This window comes from Bos grunniens, chromosome 22 (genome assembly GCF_055505025.1).
Source record: "Bos grunniens cultivar Pamir isolate PY7600 chromosome 22, Bosgru_T2T1.0, whole genome shotgun sequence".
NCBI classification, from domain to species: Eukaryota; Metazoa; Chordata; class Mammalia; order Artiodactyla; family Bovidae; genus Bos; species Bos grunniens.
In genome coordinates this window covers 34,947,139-34,967,289 of record NC_141186.1, presented here as the reverse complement: position 1 = coordinate 34,967,289, position 20,151 = coordinate 34,947,139, and the positions used below count along the sequence as shown (strand labels likewise).

The window sequence follows — 20,151 nt, the reverse complement described above, 5'->3', positions numbered from 1 at the left end:
AAGGATAACAGCTGATCTTTCAATAGAAACTCTTCAGGCCAGAACATACTTAAAGTGATGAAAGAGAAAAATCTACAACCCAGATTATTGTACCCAGCAAGGATCTCATTCAAATATGAAGGAGAAATCAAGAGCTTTACAGACAAGCAAAAGCTCAGAGAATTCAGCACCACCAAATCAGCTCTTCAACATATGATAAAGGATCTTCTCTAGACAGGAAACACAGAAAGGGTATATAAACTCAAACCCAAAACCACCAAAGTAAATGGCAACAGGATCATACTTATCAATAATTACCTTAAATGTAAATGGGTTGAATGCCCCAACCAAAAGACAAAGACTGGCTGAATGGATACAAAACAAGACCCCTATATATGTTGTCTACAAGAGACCCACCTCAAAACAAGGGACACATACAGACTGAAAGTGAAGGGCTGGAAAAGCGTATTTCACCCAAATGGAGACCAAAAGAAAGCAGGAGTAGCAATACTCATATCAGATAAAATAGACTTTAAAATAAAGGCTGTGAAAAGACACAAAGAAGGACACTACATAATGATCAAAGAGTCAATCCAAGAAGAAGATATAACAATTATATATGCACCCAAAATAGGAGCACTGCAATATGTAAGGCAAATGCTAACAAGTATGAAAGGGGAAATTAATAGTAACACAATAATATTGGGAGACTTTAATACCCCACTCACACCTATGGATAGATCAACTAAACAGAAAATTAGCAAGGAAACACAAACTTTAAATGATACAATGGACCAGTTAGACCTAGTTGATATGTATAGGACATTTCACCCCAAAACAATGAATTTCATCTTTTTCTCAAGTGCATATGGAACCTTCTCCAGGATAGATCACATCCTGGGCCATAAATCTAGCCTTGGTAAATTCAAAAAAATTGAAATCATTCCAATCATCTTTTCTGACCACAATGCAGTAAGATTAGATCTCAATTATCACTCATTATCAGAGAAATGCAAATCAAAACCACAATGAGGTACCATCTCACACCAGTCAGAATGGATGCTATCCAAAGGTCTACAAGCAATAAATGCTGGAAAGTGTGTGGAGAAAAGGGAACCCTCTTACACTGTTGGTGGGAATGCAAACTAGTACAGCCACTATGGAGAACAGTGGGGATTCTTTAAAAAACTGGAAATAGAACTGCCATATGACCCAGCAATCCCACTGCTGGGCATACACATCAAGGAAACCAGAATTGAAAGAGACACATGTACCCTGATGCTCATCACAGCACTGTTTATAATAGCCAGGACATGGAAGCAACCTAGATGTCCATCAGCAGATGAATGGATAAGAAAGCTGTGATACATATACACAATGGAATATTACTCAGCCATCAAAAAGAATACATTTGAATCAGTTCTAATGAGGTAGATGAAACTGGAGCCTATTATACAGAGTGAAGTAAGCCAGAAAGAAAAACACCAGTACAGTATACAAATGCATATATGTGTAATTTAGAAAGATGGTAACGATAACCCTATATGTGAGACAGCAAAAGAGACACAGATGTATAGAACAGTCTTTTGGACTCTGTGGGAGAAGACGAGGTTGGGATGATTTGAGAGAATAGCATTGAAACATGTATATTATCATATGTGAAACAGATCGCCAGTCCAGGTTTGATGCATGAGACAGGGTGCTCAGGGCTGGTGCACTGGGATGACCCAGAGGGATGGGATAGGGAGGAAGGTGGGAAGGGGGTTCAGGATGGGGAACACATGTGTACCTATGGCTGATTCATGTCAATGTATGGCAAAACCACTACAATATTGTAAAGTAATTAGCCTCCAATTAAAATAAATTTTAAAAAATGAAAAAAAAAAGAAACCTTTAAGGAAGAGGAATACATTATGACATATTCCCTCACATATTAAATGTGAACGGATTCATTTCTAGAAATTATACCTCACTTACCATGATCATTTGAATCTTAGCTGAAACTTGAACACCTAAAGTTGCCTAAAATGTCTAAAATGATACTGCATTGTAATACTGAAACAAAAATGTATTGGGTAAGGAGAAGACTGTTGTCAAAATAGCAAGCAACACAAACAATGCCAGTAGAATCTGTATGTGACAGGATAACTAAGAGGAATGCAAAGTGAGGAGATGTTGGCATGTTTGATTTATTCATCTAGAAAATCTATTATATCATTTCTGGACATCTATGCATCAAAAAACTCTCTCATTTTTAAAAGAAGTTTAATATGTAATAAAATTTAAGAGGAAAACAAAATGATGTGCTCTGTCAAAAAGAAAATACAGAAACCCCAGTGTGCCTTAGTATGCCTCAAGAAAATTCTGTGAGAAAGCAGGTCAGTGATTGCCTGGAGAGAAACAATGGTGGAGAGAAAGAGGGAGTGATGCCAAAGGGGTACAAGCAAACTCTGGGGGTGATGGACAAGCTTATTATCTTACTTGTAGTGATGGTTACATGGGTATATACATACTTCAAAACTCAAAGATCATTCACCTTAAATATGATATGTGCTTGTGGGCACATTTCAGTTATACCTCTGAAAAGGGGCTCATTCTGTCAATAATAAAGATAACACAAAAATCATGGTCATGAGCATGGATTATCAAAGACAGCATGACATGAGATGCCACACCAAAATGATTCAGGAAAATCTTCAGACTCTGAATAAATCTGAAGATCATTACCACCTTCATCATCAACACAAGCATATATTCAATGCTTGCTCAGCATGGACCAGGTTTCCCACAAAAACAATTACTTGTTTTATTTTGTTTAATCCTCACAACCACCCCAGAAGCCATATCTTACTATTATTCCCTGTTTTTGAGATTGGGGGGTGAGAGACGTAACAGGATTAAAACCTGCCCTGGATCACACAAATAAAAGGCAGCAGATGCAAGATTTGAACTCTACAGTCTGTGTTCTGAAAACACTCTACGTGGCTTTTAGGACTGGGAAGATGACACTTAAAGGTTGTTTTTCAACAGGATTTTCCATACTGGTATATAAGGATAGAATAAGGAACAATGACATTTCTTTAAAAGTTCTGTACTTTGTAGGACCTTCAAGAATATCTCAAATCTGTGGCCTATTAGAGGGTAACCACAAGTTCAAAGGCTATGTTGAAAATGGTACATGAGTACTTTGGATGATCTGTGGTTTGACCAGTATGCAGTTAGGGTTTCCAAATGTGGTCAACAAGGGGCAAAGGTGCATAAATTTTGGTTTGGTTATTTCATTACCTTTTAGAAAAAGGGGGTTGGTGAATCAGAGAGTCTAGAGGGACTTGGAAACTCTGAATATTTCTAAACATCTTATTCTGTGTGAGTATATAGTCTTGGTCTTTGATCTTTTTACTGTAGTAAAATATACATAATGTAAAATTTACTATTTTAACTGTTTTAAGTGTACAATTTAGTGGCATTAAGCACATTTTTCACCTTATTTTTAAAGGTAATATTTTACTCTGGGGAGACAGTATGCATAGTGTTGAGGGCATGCGTGCTGGAGTCACACAGGTCGGCATTTGATTTTCACTTTTGATTCTTACTGGTCCATGGTCTTGGACAAATTAAAAACGTCTCTTTCAGTTTACTCTTCTTTAAAATGGTGATAGTAAAGACCTACCAGATAGTACAGTGGCTAAGATTAAGCAATATAATATTCAAATTGCTCAGTAAAATTCTTGGCATGGAGTAAAACCTTCAATATGCAATACAAAAAGTAGTTACTCTGTTTACCATTTCTGTGAGCCAGAGGTTTGTAACCTGGGGAATGCGAACCTTAAGAGGGTTTGGACTTTTGACAAGAGTCTCCTAAATAATGTACAAATTTATGTTTTCTTACCTAGTAGACTGTGCATGCCCTTGTCAGCATTTTAATGTGCATGTGAATCACCTTTGAATCTTGTAAACATGTGACTCTCAGTAGGTTCTGGGTGGGTCTGAGCTTCTAAACTTCTAACAGCTTCCCAAGGGACCACCCTAGGAATAGGGAGGCTCTAACCTCTTTATACAATTATCAGTATACTTGCCTTCTCATCAACTTTCTCTGGACAAAATGAAGACAGGGTCAGGGGTGAATCTGATTCTATTTCCCAGGGGCTTTGCACAGAGGACAAACAGAAGTCGAAGTAAATGCTGAATGATGTATGAGATACACACTGAAGAGAAGGAGGTTGTTCTCTGGAGGCATGAAGGTATTTCTGCAGTTGTCACAACTGGACACATTTTCCAAATACCCATTTCACATACTTTCCAGGTATTTTTCTGCCTCTAAGGTAAAAGTTTCCTCCCTCTCTGGGTCTCAAGGAAGGCTCCCTCCCATGCTAATCACTAACAAAAAGACTTAGGTGTGTCCAACATCAATTCCTAGAGAATAAGAACATTTACTGTGTAATGAAGTTCATTGTGTAAAACCTGCCCTGGGCATTAACATCTGCAGGACATAGATCCTCACCTGGCCATTCATGCACTTTGTTGTAGAAGGGGCTGTGCTTTGTCTAACATGGATTAAAAAGGATTAACTGACGCAGCTATGTTAGCCTGTACTGCTGATACAGGAAAAGTAAAGACCCAAGGAAAGAAGGAGGAAGCTGCATTGGAGCAGACACAGTAAAGCTCAACTTCTATGAGCAGGTGGGGACAGCTGCAACACCGGGTGTGACCATGTATTAGCTTTCCTGCTCAGAGTCACCGTTGTCTTTACTTGCCCGTGAGTCGGCTCACAGAGAGGCAGAGAAAGTGAGTGCCATCAGTCAGAACACTGTGCCCTGAGAGCACGTGGTTTCGTCGAGCGATGATGGATCACACTGACGCTCTCACATCTCCTTTCCCACGACCTCTGAGCGACTGGGGAAAGCCAAAGAACAACTCTGGGCATTCAATTTCCCTAACAAAGCCACAAAAGTCCCAGATTAAACTGGCCTCTTTGAAACTTCAAAGAGACCACCATTTGTCACCTTTTAAGGAGGCACACTGATGAATGGGCAGTGAATAACCGCTAGACAATTCCCTGATTAAAAGTGTAGCCATTATAAATGCAGATTCAAGTGCTTAGAAATAAATGTGGACTCTTGAGTTCAGCTGAGTCTGCTCAGAAGTTTTGTATTTATAAAGAAAGTGAAAATTGCAAAGGCAACTTCTGAGCAAGTGTTTAAGAGACACAAAGAAAAAAGAAAATTTTTAGCACAAATTCTGAATGCATTACTCAACAGTACCGAATACATTACTAAATTGCTAAACACTGTCTTTATATTACAATCAATCTTCTGTCACCATTCTAACAAGGTCCTCAAAAGCTGGAAAAAGCCACCCATCTTCAACAAAATGTCAGTGTTATCTGACATTTCCTGATAACGGTGATGGTAACTGTTACCATCAACCACTCTTCATATATTAAACTGTTTATTCCTCATGACAATATAAAATCGATGATTATTTAACCTCATTTTTAAGGTACAGCGTTTAGGTAACCTGCCTAATGGTACATGCTGGTTAGTGGCAGAACCTCCTCAAACTTGGGTAATCTGGCTCTAGGACACATGCTTCCCATTCACCTCAGTTTGAATGAGATATAATTGACATTCAACATTGTGTATTTTAAGGCATACGACTGTACTGATTTGATAAATGTGCAATGTGATTACACCACAGCATTAACTGATGCTTTCCTCCACTGCATTATACAATTACCCTTTACTTATGGTGACAACATTTCAGATCTACTCTCTTGGCAACTGTCAAACATATAATTCAGCACTGGTGACTATAATTACAACACTGTGCCTTAGATGTCCAGAACTTTTCCTCTTCTAACAGGAAGTTTGCACTTTTTAATCAACATTTCCCACTTCCCTTACCCCACAGCTCCTGGTAACTCACCTTCTACTCTCTGTTTCTCTAAGTTTGCCCTTTTTGGATTCCATATATATTTGAAATCGGACAATACTTGTCTTTCTCTGCCTGACTCACTTCACTTAGCATAATGCCCTCAAGTTCCACCTATCTGGTTGCCAACAACAGGACTTCCTTCTTTTCTCTGGCTGAATATCACACACACACATGCATGTTCACACACACGCTCTCTCTCACACATATACAACACCCTACATCTTCTTTATCCATCTATCCAAGGGATAGATAGACATAAGGCTATCTGACAGACACTTAGGCTGTTTCTATACTTGGCTACTGTGACTAATGCTGCAGTGAACGGCGTGGGGGTGGGGGTACCACAAGTGCTTTCCATTCCTCCTGGCACCAATCATGAGGGTACCAGCACATTAACTGCTATGCTTACAGGGCATTGCAGATTCTACCATATTTACTTCAATTATCCACAAAGTTGCTCTCCCAGCTCTCATATTCCATGAGATCATGAGCCAACTCATGGCAACAGGAAGGTGAGTTTAGTTGAAGTGGTTCAGTCCAAAATCAATAAAATATTAAGTGACCAGTAAGTCCTTTTTGTGGCTCAGGAAAGGAGACGGGTGGTGGCAAAGGACATAAATGACAAACAAAAATGTGGTCCCTCTCCTCAGGTGTTATATTCTCTTTTTTAATATTTATTTATTTGTTTATGGGCTTCTCATTATGGTGGCTTCTCAGTTGTGGAACATGGGCTTAGTTTGCTCTGTGATATGTGGGATCTTCCCAGACAGGGGTTGAACCCGTGTCCCCTGCACTGGCAGGTGGATTCTTAACCACTGGACCACTAGGGAAGTCTCATGTGTTATCTTTTAAAAGATAGTAGTCTTACTCAGTCATGTTTGACTCTTTGTGACCCCACGGACTGTAGCTTCCCAGGCTCCCCTGTCCATGGGACTCTCCAGGCAAGAAAACTGGAGTGGGTTGCCATCTCCTTCTCCAGGGGATCTTTCCAGGACCCAGGAATCAAACCTGGGTCTCCTGCACTGCAGGTAGATTCTTTACAATTTGAGCTACAGGGAAGTCTAGAAGATACGTTTGAACTAAAGATGCCTGAACCTTGGGAGGCCTCACCAAGAGAACTGGATGACCACCCTAAAAGGAAGCCAAGGGTGGTGGTGCTGATTTTGTTGCCCAGGACCCTTTAGCTCCTCCACTGGTAATGGCATCCTGAACTTCTATTAAAGTGTCTAATACTTTCTACTCTCAAGATTCTCAGTCTTGTTTTGATATCTAGGGGCAGACAAGTGGCTTGAGTTATACCATCTGGAGTCATTGTCTTGGGAATTCAAATCTTGAGCAGAGCAACGCAAGGACAAAACCTTTTCAAAATAAAGAACAAACAAAAAGCCCATTAATATCAACATAAACTGCATACCCACTTGGAGAAGGTGTTAATTCAGTTCTACTACCTGGATCTCCAGAACCCTGATGAGTGCCTTTGAGTGTTGTTCTTCACTGTTGCCTCCACAAATTCATTTCGAGCCTGGGCTTCCCAGTTTCTGCTGCTTGTAACAAAAAAACCCTAACTGGAACACCAAAATTACATACTCAGTTATTCTATGCTGCTGCTGCTAAGTTGCTTTAGTCGTGTCCGACTCTGTGCGACCCCAGAGACGGCAGCCCACCAGGCTCCCCCATCCCTGGGATTCTCTAGGCAAGAACACTGGAGTGGATTGCCATTTCCTTCTATAGACCAGTTAATATTGAACTACACTTATCTCAAGTCATTTTAGCAAAGCACTCTGTTGGCTATAAAGGGGAGTTCAGATAGGATTCAAAGAAACCTGCTCACATGCTACTCACAGTGGCCAAACATGGAAACAACCTAAAGGTCCATCAACAGGTGAACGGGTAAAGAACATATGTGGCGTATATGTGTGTGTGTGTGTGTGTGTATACACACACATACATATATACATGGAATAGTGGTGGTTTAGTCACTAAATCATGTCCGACTCTTGCGACCCTATGGACTGTAGCCCTCCAGGTTCCTCTGTCCATGGGATTCTCCAGGCAAGAACAGTGGAATGGGTTGCCATTTCCTTCTCCAGACACTTGGAATACTCAGCCATAAGGAAAGAACAAAATAATGCTGTTTGCAGCAAATGAATCCACCAGAGATCATACTAACTGAACTAAGCCAGAAAGACGAACACCATATGATATTACTTATATGTGTAGTCTAAAATATGACACTAATGAACCTATCTATGAAACAGAAACAAAATCAGAGACACAGAGAATAGACTGGTGGTTGCCAAGGGGAAGTGGGGGGAGATGGACTGGGAGTTCGGATTAGCAGATGTATACTGGTAATATATAGGATGGATAAACAAGGTCAAAAAAAAAAAAAAAGAAACAAAATCTCAAATAAACCTGCTGATGAAAGTCCATGTGGTCATATTTTATATAGAAAAATAGCACATTATAAATTTATAATAAATGTCCCCCAAACTCTCTATGCAGCCTTCATTAATTGAACTGAGCACTGAGTCAAGAATCAGGAGACGTTACCAGCAGACCCAGCTCAGCCATGAAAAGAGTATGTGTCCTTGGGTAAGTTACTTCCCCTCTCGGAGCATATTTCATTTCTATAATATTAAGGAGCGGAGGGTCTTTGAGTATTTTCTAAGCCAGGGTTTGAGGTTTTAAATGAAAAAAAGATAAGCTTTAGAAATTACTGAGGAATTGCGTAGATGCACCTTAAGACCTCTTCTTTCTATAAAGACTTTTTCCTCATATGGATGGGTAAGCTGGAGTTGAGTTCCGACATGACTCCTTGAATTCTCAGAGTATGAATGTTATAGTATGTTTCATATGCTGCCTGTAATGATCTTACCACTCAAGGGGAGATCTCCAAAAGTCAGGATTATTAGAGAACTCCTCTGTCATTTAACTGAAATCTAGTTATGGACCAACCCCAAGGAGGTCAGCAACAAGTGTAATTTAATTCTTAGCTATTAATAAATGAGTTTTAGATTAATTTGGATCTTCAAAGGAACTCTGTGTTGAAGCAAAATTAATCATAAAGCTTATTGCATTATTTTGTTGGCAACTGTTCAAACTTCATGGTTTCAAGACTTAGCTGTATCACTAAAGAAGAGCAAAGGAAAAATACATCTCTCAGTTGAAATAAACAGTTAGAGTCCTAAAATGTATTTGTCTTTTCAACATATTTCCTCATCTTATACTCCTCTGACTTACAAAAGCCACCCAAACCATAGATTTCCTAAAGCTATTCCTGATCTCTTTTTTCCTTGTTCTAGAGCTTACTCTTGAAACATACTGACATCATTTCTCAATCCTGTGGTCAGTGGCCGTGAGCTGAGCAGAAGGATCAGTTCATAAGGTGAAAGGCTAACTATCAAATGATTCTGATCAATTGTATTTGCAGTTAAATTCCAAGTGTTGACTAAAAAAGATGCACAACTTGAGAGTTGCGAGTTAAGTTTTATTTGGGGCAAAATGAGGACTGATCTCCTGGGTGTTCATTGGAAGGACTGATGCTAAAGCTGAAACTCCAATACTTTGGCCACCTCATGTGAAGAGTTGACTCATTGGAAAAGACTCTGATGCTGGGAGGGATTGGGGGCAGGAGGAGAAGGGGACAACAGAGGATGAGATGGCAGGATGGCATCACCGACTCGATGGACATGTGAGTTGGTGATGGACAGGGAGGCCTGGCGTGCTGCGATTCATGGGGTCTCAAAGAGTCGGACACGACTGAGTGACTGAACTGAACTGAAATGAAATGACTGAGGACTGCAGCCTGGGAGGCAGCACCTCAGATAGCTCTGAGAGACTGCTCCAAAGTGGCAGTGGGGGAAGGTCAATATATAAGGTTTTGGTGAAGGATGAGTTCAATACCATTAAGCAATCATTATTCAAAAGGTTTTTTTGTTAGTCATGAGGATCTGATGTCACCATGAAGGGATTTAATGTTTTTCTCCATATGAGATGTAAGGATTGAGATCATAAGATCTGTTCCGAAAAACAGATCAGATCAGATCAGTTGCTCGGTCGTGTCCGACTCTTTGCGACCCCATGAATCACAGCATGCCAAGCCTCCCTGTCTATCACCAACTCCCGGAGTTCACCCAGACTCACGTCCATCGAGTCAGTGATGCCATCCAGCCATCTCATCCTCTGTTGTCCCCTTCTCCTCTTGCCCCCAATCCCTCCCAGCATCAGAGTCTTTTCCAATGAGTCAACTCTTCTCATGAGGTGGCCAAAGTACTGGAGTTTCAGCTTTAGTATCATTCCTTCCAAAGTAATCCCAGGGCTGATCTCCTTCAGAATGGACTGGTTGGATCTCCTTGCAGTCCAAGGGACTCTCAAGAGTCTTCTCCAACACCACAGTTCAAAAGCATCAATTCTTTGGCGCTCAGCCTTCTTCATAGTTCAACTCTCACATCCATACATGACCACAGGAAAAACCATAGCCTTGACTAGATGAACTTTTGTTGGCAAAGTAATGTCTCTGCTTTTGAATATGCTATCTAGGTTGGTCACAACTTTCCTTCCAAGGAGTAAGCATCTTTTAATTTCATGGCTGCAGTCACCATCTGTAGTGATTTTGGAGCCCAGAAAAATAAAGTCTGACACTGTTTCCACTGTTTCCCCATCTATTTCCCATGAAGTGGTGGGACCGGATGCCATGATCTTTGTTTTCTGAATGTTGAGCTTTAAGCCAACTTTTTCACTCTCCTCTTTCACTTTCATCAAGAGGCTTTTTAGTTCCTCATCACTTTCTGCCATAAGGGTGGTGTCATCTGCATATCTGAGGTTATTGATATTTCTCCCGGCAATCTTGATTCCAGCTTGTGTTTCTTCCAGTCCAGCGTTTCTCATGATGTACCTGCATAGAAGTTAAATAAACAGGGTGACAATATACAGCCTTGACGAACTCCTTTTCCTATTTGGAACCAGTCTGTTGTTCCATGTCCAGTTCGAACTGTTGCTTCCTGACCTGCATACAAATTTCTCAAGAAGCAGATCAGGTGGTCTGGTATTCCCGTCTCTTTCAGAATTTTCCAGTGTTTATTGTGATCCACGCAGTCAAAGGCTTTGACATAGTCAATAAAGCAGAAATAGATGCTTTTCTGGAACTCTCTTGTTTCTTCCATGATCCAGCAGATGTTGGCAATTTGATTTCTGATCTCCGGATCCTCTTCCTTTTCTAAAATCAGCTTGAACATCAGGAAGTTCACGGTTCACATATTGCTGAAGCCTGGCTTGCAGAATTTTGAGCATTACTTTACTAGCGTGTGAGATGAGTGCAATTGTGTGGTAGTTTGAGCATTCTTTGGCATTGCCTTTGGGATTGGAATGAAAACTGACCTTTTCCAGTCCTGTGGCCACTGCTGAGTTTTCCAAATTTGCTGGCATATCGAGTGCAGCACTTTCACAGCATCATCTTTCAGGATTTGGAATAGCTCCCCTGGAGCACAGAATGCCTCACTCCACCCTGAACTCCCTCAAGGGTTGCTGAAGGTCAACAGCTATAGAAGCAGGGTTCTCCATAAAAGCAGATGGCAAATGCCTTTGCTGTTCAGTCACTGGCAATGTTCTTGGTAAGTGCCAATTTGTAGCTGACACCAGACAGGATGGGAGAGCATAATTGATGGAAAAAGGTTACTTCTTCCAAGTATCATGAAAACAGATAAACAAACATAAACATTACTAAGATACACAGGGCTTCCCAGGTGGCACTAGTGGTAAAGAACCCATCTGCCAATGGAGATGTAAGAGATGTGGGTTCAATCCCTGGGTCGGGAAGATCCCTGAAGGAGGGCATGGCAACCCACTCAAGTATTCTTGCCTGGAGAATCCCCTGTACATATCTCTATATTAATATGGTTTTTCTTTCAAAAATAACATCAGAAGACATTCTTTGCTCAATAATTCTGAATTTAGCCATTGGTATTAAGGTTTAGATTAAGATTAAATAAGGTAATATATGGAAATTGATTAGTTGACAAACTTCAGCTTGCCAACTCCAGAGCTCTGACACTAAGCCAGGGACTGTTGTGAATCATACTTAAACCACAACATTTGATTCTACCGCCCTTTAAAATAGCACCTATTACTATTCCATTTTTCCTGATTAAAAAACAGACTCAGAATAACTGAGTCTGTGTCCAGGGTCACATAGCTAGAGTGGCAAATTCAGGTTTACATCTAAGTGTCTTATAGTTCATCTTTTCAACTTCTCTGCCATGTTAACAGATTAAAGAAGAATCTGAAGTAAAAAGAAGGCAGACAGTGGTTTCTTGAGAACTTTGAAATATTAACTGAGTATTATGCCAAAAGGAAAAAAGCATTTTTACCCCTTTAAACGGCATTGTTAGGAATTGTTGATACTACTGTGTATGTACATGATACCTGATGCCACTGGCAAACCTGGTGACTGCAAATCTGATCTGATTGTCTGGGTCTTCCTGGGGGTATGATTTAGAGGGAAGGAAGGTTGCCATCAGAAATAGTGGCTCCCTGTCATTGAGAGGTAAAAGCTAGAGGTATGTGACCTAAGCAGAAATCTTTTCAGCCAGCAACCACCGCTGGCTTGGACTAGAGACTGACCCTGTATGAGGATCCATCTGTGCTGTCTACTCAGGAGGGGTTACATATTTATCTCCAGAGAATTTGACATAAGCCATTTGTCAGCCACTGTCACATGTGCTTGGTGTGGCCATGCTTTAGTCCTTTAGTCAAAGCAATAATTCCTCGTTGAGAGAGCAACTGTGGGATGCCAGGTGTTGATATTTTAGAAACACTGGTAGGGACAGCTGTGAGGGCAGATTTCAATTTTTTTCAGTCAAGCTGGTGGTTGAATTGGATGCCAGATGAAATCAAAGAGTTCCAGTTTTATGTCTTTGCATCTCCACAATAATGTGTGATTTGCCATGACCTTTCTCAGGGATACCATGGGATTCACCTTCATTCTAGAGCACGAGACTCTAAAGAGGGGCTTTGCTCAGGCACCTAGACCTCCTCAATGCAGTCAGAGATCCCTCCAGTTGTCCATGCTGGGGCCCTCCACCACTGTGCCTGTTCTCATCATTATCACTCATCACTCTGATGACCTTCTTGTCAGATCAAATTCAATACGACCTTTGCTTTCACTTTCTTTCATGGATTGATGTCCATCTGACCCACACTAAGTACTGCCTCTGACATAATTTTTACTGCTTTTTGTGATAATCATTTCTATGAAGAGAGAAATAATACTTTAAGGAGATTTTAATGGAATCTTTGGTTTTTCAGGTAAAAGCAATGCAGATTTAACAAAATTATGCTCTAGATTCTTCAATATCTAGTAAACTCAGGCTCTCAAATAAAACAAAATTTCACTGCAGTACAAGACTAGTAGGGAATTACTTTGTTCAGTTCAGGGATGTAAGAAAATGCTATGTTCACAATGGTACTTGTGTGTATGTGTGCTCAGTCGTGTCCAACTACTTGCGACTCCGTGGCTTCTATGACATCCTGCCAGGCTTCTCTGTCCATGGGATTCTCCAGGCAAGAATACTGCAGTGGGTTGCCATTTTCTTCTTCAGGGGATCTTTCTGACGCAGAGATTGAAACTGCATCTCCTGACTTTGGTACTTAACTTCTTTGAAAGCCATGCACCTCTTTCCAGAAAAAGACTCAAGTATCCTCAAAGTTTCCTATCCTCCATTTTCAGGTTTTCATGGATCTGAATACTCTACAGTGTGTGCTCCAGACCAGTACTTCTGTAACACGTTCCTAGAAGGAAAATGTTTTCTATCTGCACTAATATGGTAGCCACTAGCCTAGACTGGACAGATAGCTCTAGACTACAGGTTCACAGACATCAAAATAAGAACTTATTTCATATAGATGTATTTCTAAAAAACAGCTTTATGCAGCTATAATATGTATCATATAATTTTTTCAAATGACGTATACAGTAATTCAATGGTGTTAAGCATATTACAGCTCTGCAATCATTGGCACAATCAATATTAGAATATTTCTGTCACCCCCAAAGAAATCCCAAACCCATTAGATGTCATTAATTTTCCCCAGTCTCTCCTAGCCCTTGGTAACTATTAATCTATCCCCACTTCATAGATATATCTATTCTGGACATTTCATATAAATGGAGTCATACAGTATGTAGTCTTTGTGACTAGCTCTTTTATAACTTCTGTAAAAGGTTCTTTAAAATACTTTTAAGGTTTATTCATGATGTAGTATCAGTGGTACTGATCAAGATACTTCAGTGATCATAATGTGTCAGCACACCATTCCTTTGTACTGTTGAATAATATTTCATTCTAGGATAGATGACATTTTGTTTACCTATTTATCAACTGAACAGCTTTTGAACTGTTTCTGATTCTTGGCTTTAATGAATAATTCTCCTATAATTATTCATGTGCAAGTATCTGTTCACATATATGTTTTAATTATCTTGGGTATATACCCAGGAATGGAATTGCTGGGTTACACGGTCACTCCATTTCTAATATTTTGAGGAACAGGCTGTTTTTAAAAAAACAAACTCAGAAAAGTTTTTCAAAGTGGCTATACCACTGTATATCCTTATCAGCAAAGTATGAGGGCTCCAATTTCTCCCCATTCTTATCAACGTTTACTACTATCTACCTATGATCATTTAAAAATTATTTTTAAAATATTTACCTATGATCACTAAGAAAATCATTATCTACTCTGATCATGTAAAAATTATTTTGTTTAATTTTGGCTGTGCTGGGTCTTCACTGCTGTGCCAGCTTTTCTCCTGTTGTAGCAAGTGGGGGCTACTCTTTGTTGTAGTGTGTAGGCTTTTCCTTGCAGTGGTTTCTCTTGTTACAGAGCACGGCTGTAGGGCACGAGGGCTTCAGCAGTTGCTGTGTGTGGACTCAACAGTTGTGATTTCTGGGCTCTAGAACATAGGTTCAATAGTTGTGGTGTGCAGGCCTAGGTGCTCCATGGCATGAGACATCCTTTTGGACCAGGAATTGAACCTGTGTCTCCTGCACTGGCGGGCAGATTCTTTACCACTGAGCCACCATGGAATCCCCTCTGATCATTTTTTATATGTGTAAAATTTATAAGTATATTATGTCCTTTTCTGGATTGTTTTTTCACTTTTTAAATAAGTGCCCTTTGATGTGCAAAAATTAATTTTAATGAAGTCCAGTTTATCTTTTTTTTTTCTTGTCAGTTGTACTTTTAATGTCATGTCAAATAAACCACCTGATCCAAGGTTGTGAAGGTTAACTCCTAAATTTTCTTATAACACTTTTTGTTCTTATATTTTGGTCAAGAATCCACTTTGAGTTCATTTTGGAAGGGGTCCAATGTCATTTTTTTGTATGTGAATATACAGCTCTCCCAGAACCCTTTCTTACAAAGACTATTTTTTTTTCCCTGTTGAATTATCTTAGCACTAACAAAAATCAATTGACCATACATATAAGGTTTCTTTCTGGACTCTCAATTCTATTTTATTGTTCTATGTCTATCCTTAAGCCAGTAGCACACTACTGTAGCTTTGTAGTAAGTTTTGAAATTGGCAAGTATTACTTCAACATTTTTGTTCTTTTTCAAGATTGTTTGGGTATTCTGGGTCTTTTTCATTTTAAGTTGAGTTTTTCAATTTATGTAAAAAATAAATCCAGTTGGGATTTTTATAAAAATTCTGTTGAATCTGAAAATCAGTTTGGAGAATGTTGTCATCTTAATAATGTTAAATCTTCTGCACATTAACAAGGATCTACATCCCGGAATATATTTATCTGAGGTTTTTCTCCAATAATCCTGTCCCACAGAATTTTTCTTTCATTTACTTCAAATTTTCACATCCATCTGATAACATAGAATCATTTTAAAATTCTAATATTATAATAGCATTAATTACCTTAATTTTTATGGTACCTCATTTTTCATTCACTTATTTAACATTTTACATATTATATACTTACTATGTTCCCTGAACTTTACTGATCATTCCTGTGCTGTGCTTAATGGCTTAGTCATCTGACTCTCTGCAATCATCCCTTATTTTAGAAATTTGAGTCTTCTCTCTTTTGCTGATCATTCTGATCATTCCAGCAAAAGACACATCAATTTTATAGATCTTTTCAAAGAATCAAATTTTTGTTTCAACAATTTTTATATTGTTTTTCTATTCTTTTTAAAATTAATTTTCATTCTATTCTTCATAATTTCCTTCTTTTAGCTAGGTCTAGGTTTAATTAGCTCTTTATTCCCCACAGTGTCTTAATACGGAAAGTTATGTTACTGACTTGTAACCTTTCTTCTCTTATAATATAGGCATTTACAGCTATAATAAATGCCTGTGTTATAGTTTAGGAACTCCTTTAGCAGTCTCCCAGAAGTTTAATAAGTTATTTTTTATTTTCATTAATCTAAGGATTTTCTAATTTTCCTGGGAACTTCTCTGATCCATTGGTTAGTTAGGCATATAAGTTCCTTTTGAAATGTAATCTAGTTCAAAAATTAATTATGAAAGGGAAAATACCAATTTTTAACCCATTATATTTTAATTTTTAAAATGAGTCATTTGGATTCAGCAAATAACACATTCTATAGTGATCAAGTTAATTTTCACGACTACATCTCTGTACTGCTTCTCAAGCTTTAACATAGACACAAGTCACCCGAGCTTTTGCTAAAATGCAGATTCTAGGTGTGGTGTGGGTGGGCTCCAAGAATCTGCATTTATATTAATAACACATTCCAAATGCTGCTGATTCTGATGCTGCTGGTTCAAAGAATCTGCTTTGGGTACAAAGGCTCTGTTCAACTGCTTGGGATACCTTTCATGCAGTCTTGTGCTCAGGTGCAAATGGCCTTTTCTCCCAAAACTCTTACACCTTGTCCTTCTAGTCAGAGGGTGAACATTCTTTTGTGTAACTTCTAACACCTTCCCCATACCCTTTTTTTCAACTTGTCCCATTCTTGTAATAATTTCTTAATGTACTGTTTTCTCCAGGTAGACAATGAGACTAAGAAGAGTAGGTCTCTGTTATCTTCATGCTGCTGTTGTTTAGTTGCTAAGTTGTTGGACTATAGCCCACCAAGAACAAAACCTCATGTCTGTCCATGGGATTTTCCCAGGCAGGAATACTGGAGCGGGTTGCTATTTCCTTTTCCAGGGGAATCTTCCCAACCCAGCAATCAAAACTGGGTCTCCTGCTTGGCAGATGGATTCCTTACCATTGAGCCACCTGGGAAGCCCCATTCTCTTCATGACTTTATCTCTATTGTCTGGCTTAGTATTCAATGGCTCAGACTAGATGCTTAGTAACTCTCCATTAGTAATGATAAATAACACTTACTATATGTTTACTGTGGGTCAGCACAGAGTCAGATGCTTGGCAGACATTATCTCAGGTCAGCCCTACAAAGAAGGTCCTACAATTATCCCCATTTTGCAGATGAGAACTGAAAACCTTGATGTCCATGATTAGTTGTGTTTGATTCTGTTTCCTTTAGAAAATTAACTCAGTTCAATTTAACAATACTGATCAAATCTCTGAGCAATCTAACACATGTTACATTCTAAATGTATATATTACGGCAGCCAGTTCAGAAAGAGAAAACAGCAGAACACCTTTCTATCTTCTTCCTGCATGGGATATTGAGACAGGTGGGCAGCAACAGTGCCCCTCTAACTTTAGCCCTGCCCTCACCTCTTCTTGCTTGGTCACAGCATGTGCCTCACATTTTGGTCTCCTGCCTCCAGATCCCTCTCTTTTGTGCTTCTTCTAAAGTGTATTTGATCATGACGCTGGCTGAAATTTTCAATGACACATAATATATAATATCCAAATTTCTTAGGTCTGCTTACAACTTTCCTACAAACAACTTTTGTTTAGCATTTCCTCCTGCTGGAAGAGGGTAGTTCTGGAATGCAGAATGACTGGTCATTCCTCAAACAAGACAATTTCTACTCCTTTGTGTCTTTACACACTCACTTCCCACTGCTCTCGGTGTCCTTGTCGAGACCTGTCCTGTCCCTTAACCATTCATTTTTTAGGATCCAGTTCCTAACAACTATATTGAGAAATGACCTTAGCTCTACTCTAGGCTCCATTCCTTCTCCTTTGTGCTTCTTTACAATTACACACGTACCTCTAATGCTACAGTTGCCACATTTCATGACAGTGATCTATTTATGTCTTCATCACTAGCTTGAGAGCTTCTCAAGGGCAAGAAATTTCCCATCTTCCTATTTTCAGCACCCAGCACAGGACTTGGCCCTCAACAGATGTAGTTGCTTAAACAAATTAGGTCAAAACATAAGACACCAACTGTTAACCTTCTCTACAGAGTTCTTTCACATTCATTCCCAAAGCTTTCCATGTGTTTGATTACTATAGTAAATATCAGATCTTCTTTGAATGATAATTACATTTGTGCATGGGATTTGTGAGGACTGGAATAGTACCTGTTGGCTTGTCACATATGACAGTATCCTGTACACTGAAACCGTTCTGTGAAGCTCTCCAGATCTGAAATGAACCTAACGAGCTTCTTGGGTTTTAGCCAAGTCATTATAATGCCTTCTACTACTCTGAGGAAACAATTATCTCCAACATAGGAGTGAATGATCTATCACAATGCTGTTTGATGTTTCACAGTTTCACATTCCTATGACAGGAGGTATGTTCAAATCAGGTTGGTGTACTGTCAACTCTGATTACATCGGTCAACACCTAACCCAGATAATGGCAACATAGAGGGTTTGAAAAGAGGGGAATCATTCTAGAAAATAGAAGTCAACTGAAGAAGAAGTAATAATTTAGAGGGAAATATACTTCAATTTGAAACAGTGTTCATAGATCCACTCTCTTTCTCTTTTCTTGCATCACAAATTTGTTCTCAGTGAAGAAACATTCATGCATCTTACCTCCTGTCAGAGTCCCAGAGCATGTAAAGGTGAACCCACTGGGGCTGGCCAGGGTAGAAGAGGAAAGCTTTTTCCAGAAGGAACTGTCTGAGGAATCATAAGAATTTTAAACATGGCAAAGGGAGGAACAAATTACTATTTGAAAAATCAGTTGTTTTCCCCCAGGACTGAAGAAAGAACAAAGCATACCCAGTGGACTCCCAAATCTTGGAGGATATAAAAAAATTGAATTTTCTTGGGAATTCTTGGTGGGCCAGTCATTAGGACTCTGCACTTTCACTGCTGAGGCCTGAGTTTGATCCCTGGTCAGGGAACTAGAATTCCACAAGTCTTGAGGTGCAGTCAAAAAAACAAACAAACAAAAAAGGTCTTTTCTTAAACAACCTCACTGTTGTATTAGCATACAATCATTTCAGCTTTTCTAAATAAAAGTGTTTTTGTTTTGTTTTTTTTAAAGAAAGAAATTTGTGAGATACTAGCACATGGCTCTCTCAATGACTCCTTGAGAGGCCTTTGCATTTTGCATTCTAGAAGGCCTCTGGCAACCTCAAGCTCATTCTTTCTCCCTCACCACCCTGCAAGCATCTACTGATCACTGGCTAAGCATGAAGCACTGTGCCAGGGACCACTAGGACAGATGATTAGGTAGAGAAAATATAGAATCAGAAAGCATTATTGGGTACTTTAAAATAATACTTTCAAAATCAAGGGCAAGAAAGATCACATGCCAACAGCAAGAATAACACTAGTAACTCCACTAGGCCATACAGGTATTTGAATTCAGACTTGTTGGATACTGCACAATGGATAACAGAGATAATGAGTCTAATGGTTATAAATGATCAACATTTGCTGCTCTAAGAGAGTGATAACTGAAATTAATGTAACTGCTCTTAGGATGAAGACAAATATTAATATGGCCACTGCTTTCTTCACCAACTTTACCTCTTATCACACTCCCCCTCCTCAAGTATTTCAATCACAGTGGCCTTTGTTCAGAGTCATGGACACTCTCTGCTCCCATGATAAGATTTGCACATACTCTTCCCTCTGTATGGAACATTCTTATCTCCTTCCCCTCCCTCACTCACAAAAGTAACCCCTATTTATTCTTTCTGTCTCAGCTCAGTGTCACTTTCTCAAACTCACTTCCCTGACTTTTCAAACCAGATTATATCTTCCTTTCATACACCCTCCCAGCATCCTTTACCTCTTCTTCAGAATATTTATGGTAGTTACAATTTTAAAAACATTTTATTCTTATCTACTTATCTGGCACCTCTACAAGA

The 20,151-nt window shown here is 39.3% G+C and overlaps 1 protein-coding gene and 1 non-coding gene across 10 annotated transcripts in view; one reads left to right on the top strand and one right to left on the bottom strand.

Moving 5' to 3' along the window:
• LOC147348281 (uncharacterized) overlaps positions 1-20,151 on the bottom strand; it is a 434,645-nt gene that overhangs the window by 345,177 nt on the left and 69,317 nt on the right. The window lies entirely within an intron of this gene.
• LOC147348282 (small nucleolar RNA SNORD22) lies at positions 18,833-18,958 on the top strand. Its single transcript, XR_015152038.1, has one exon. It is a non-coding gene; the product is annotated as a small nucleolar RNA SNORD22 (small nucleolar RNA).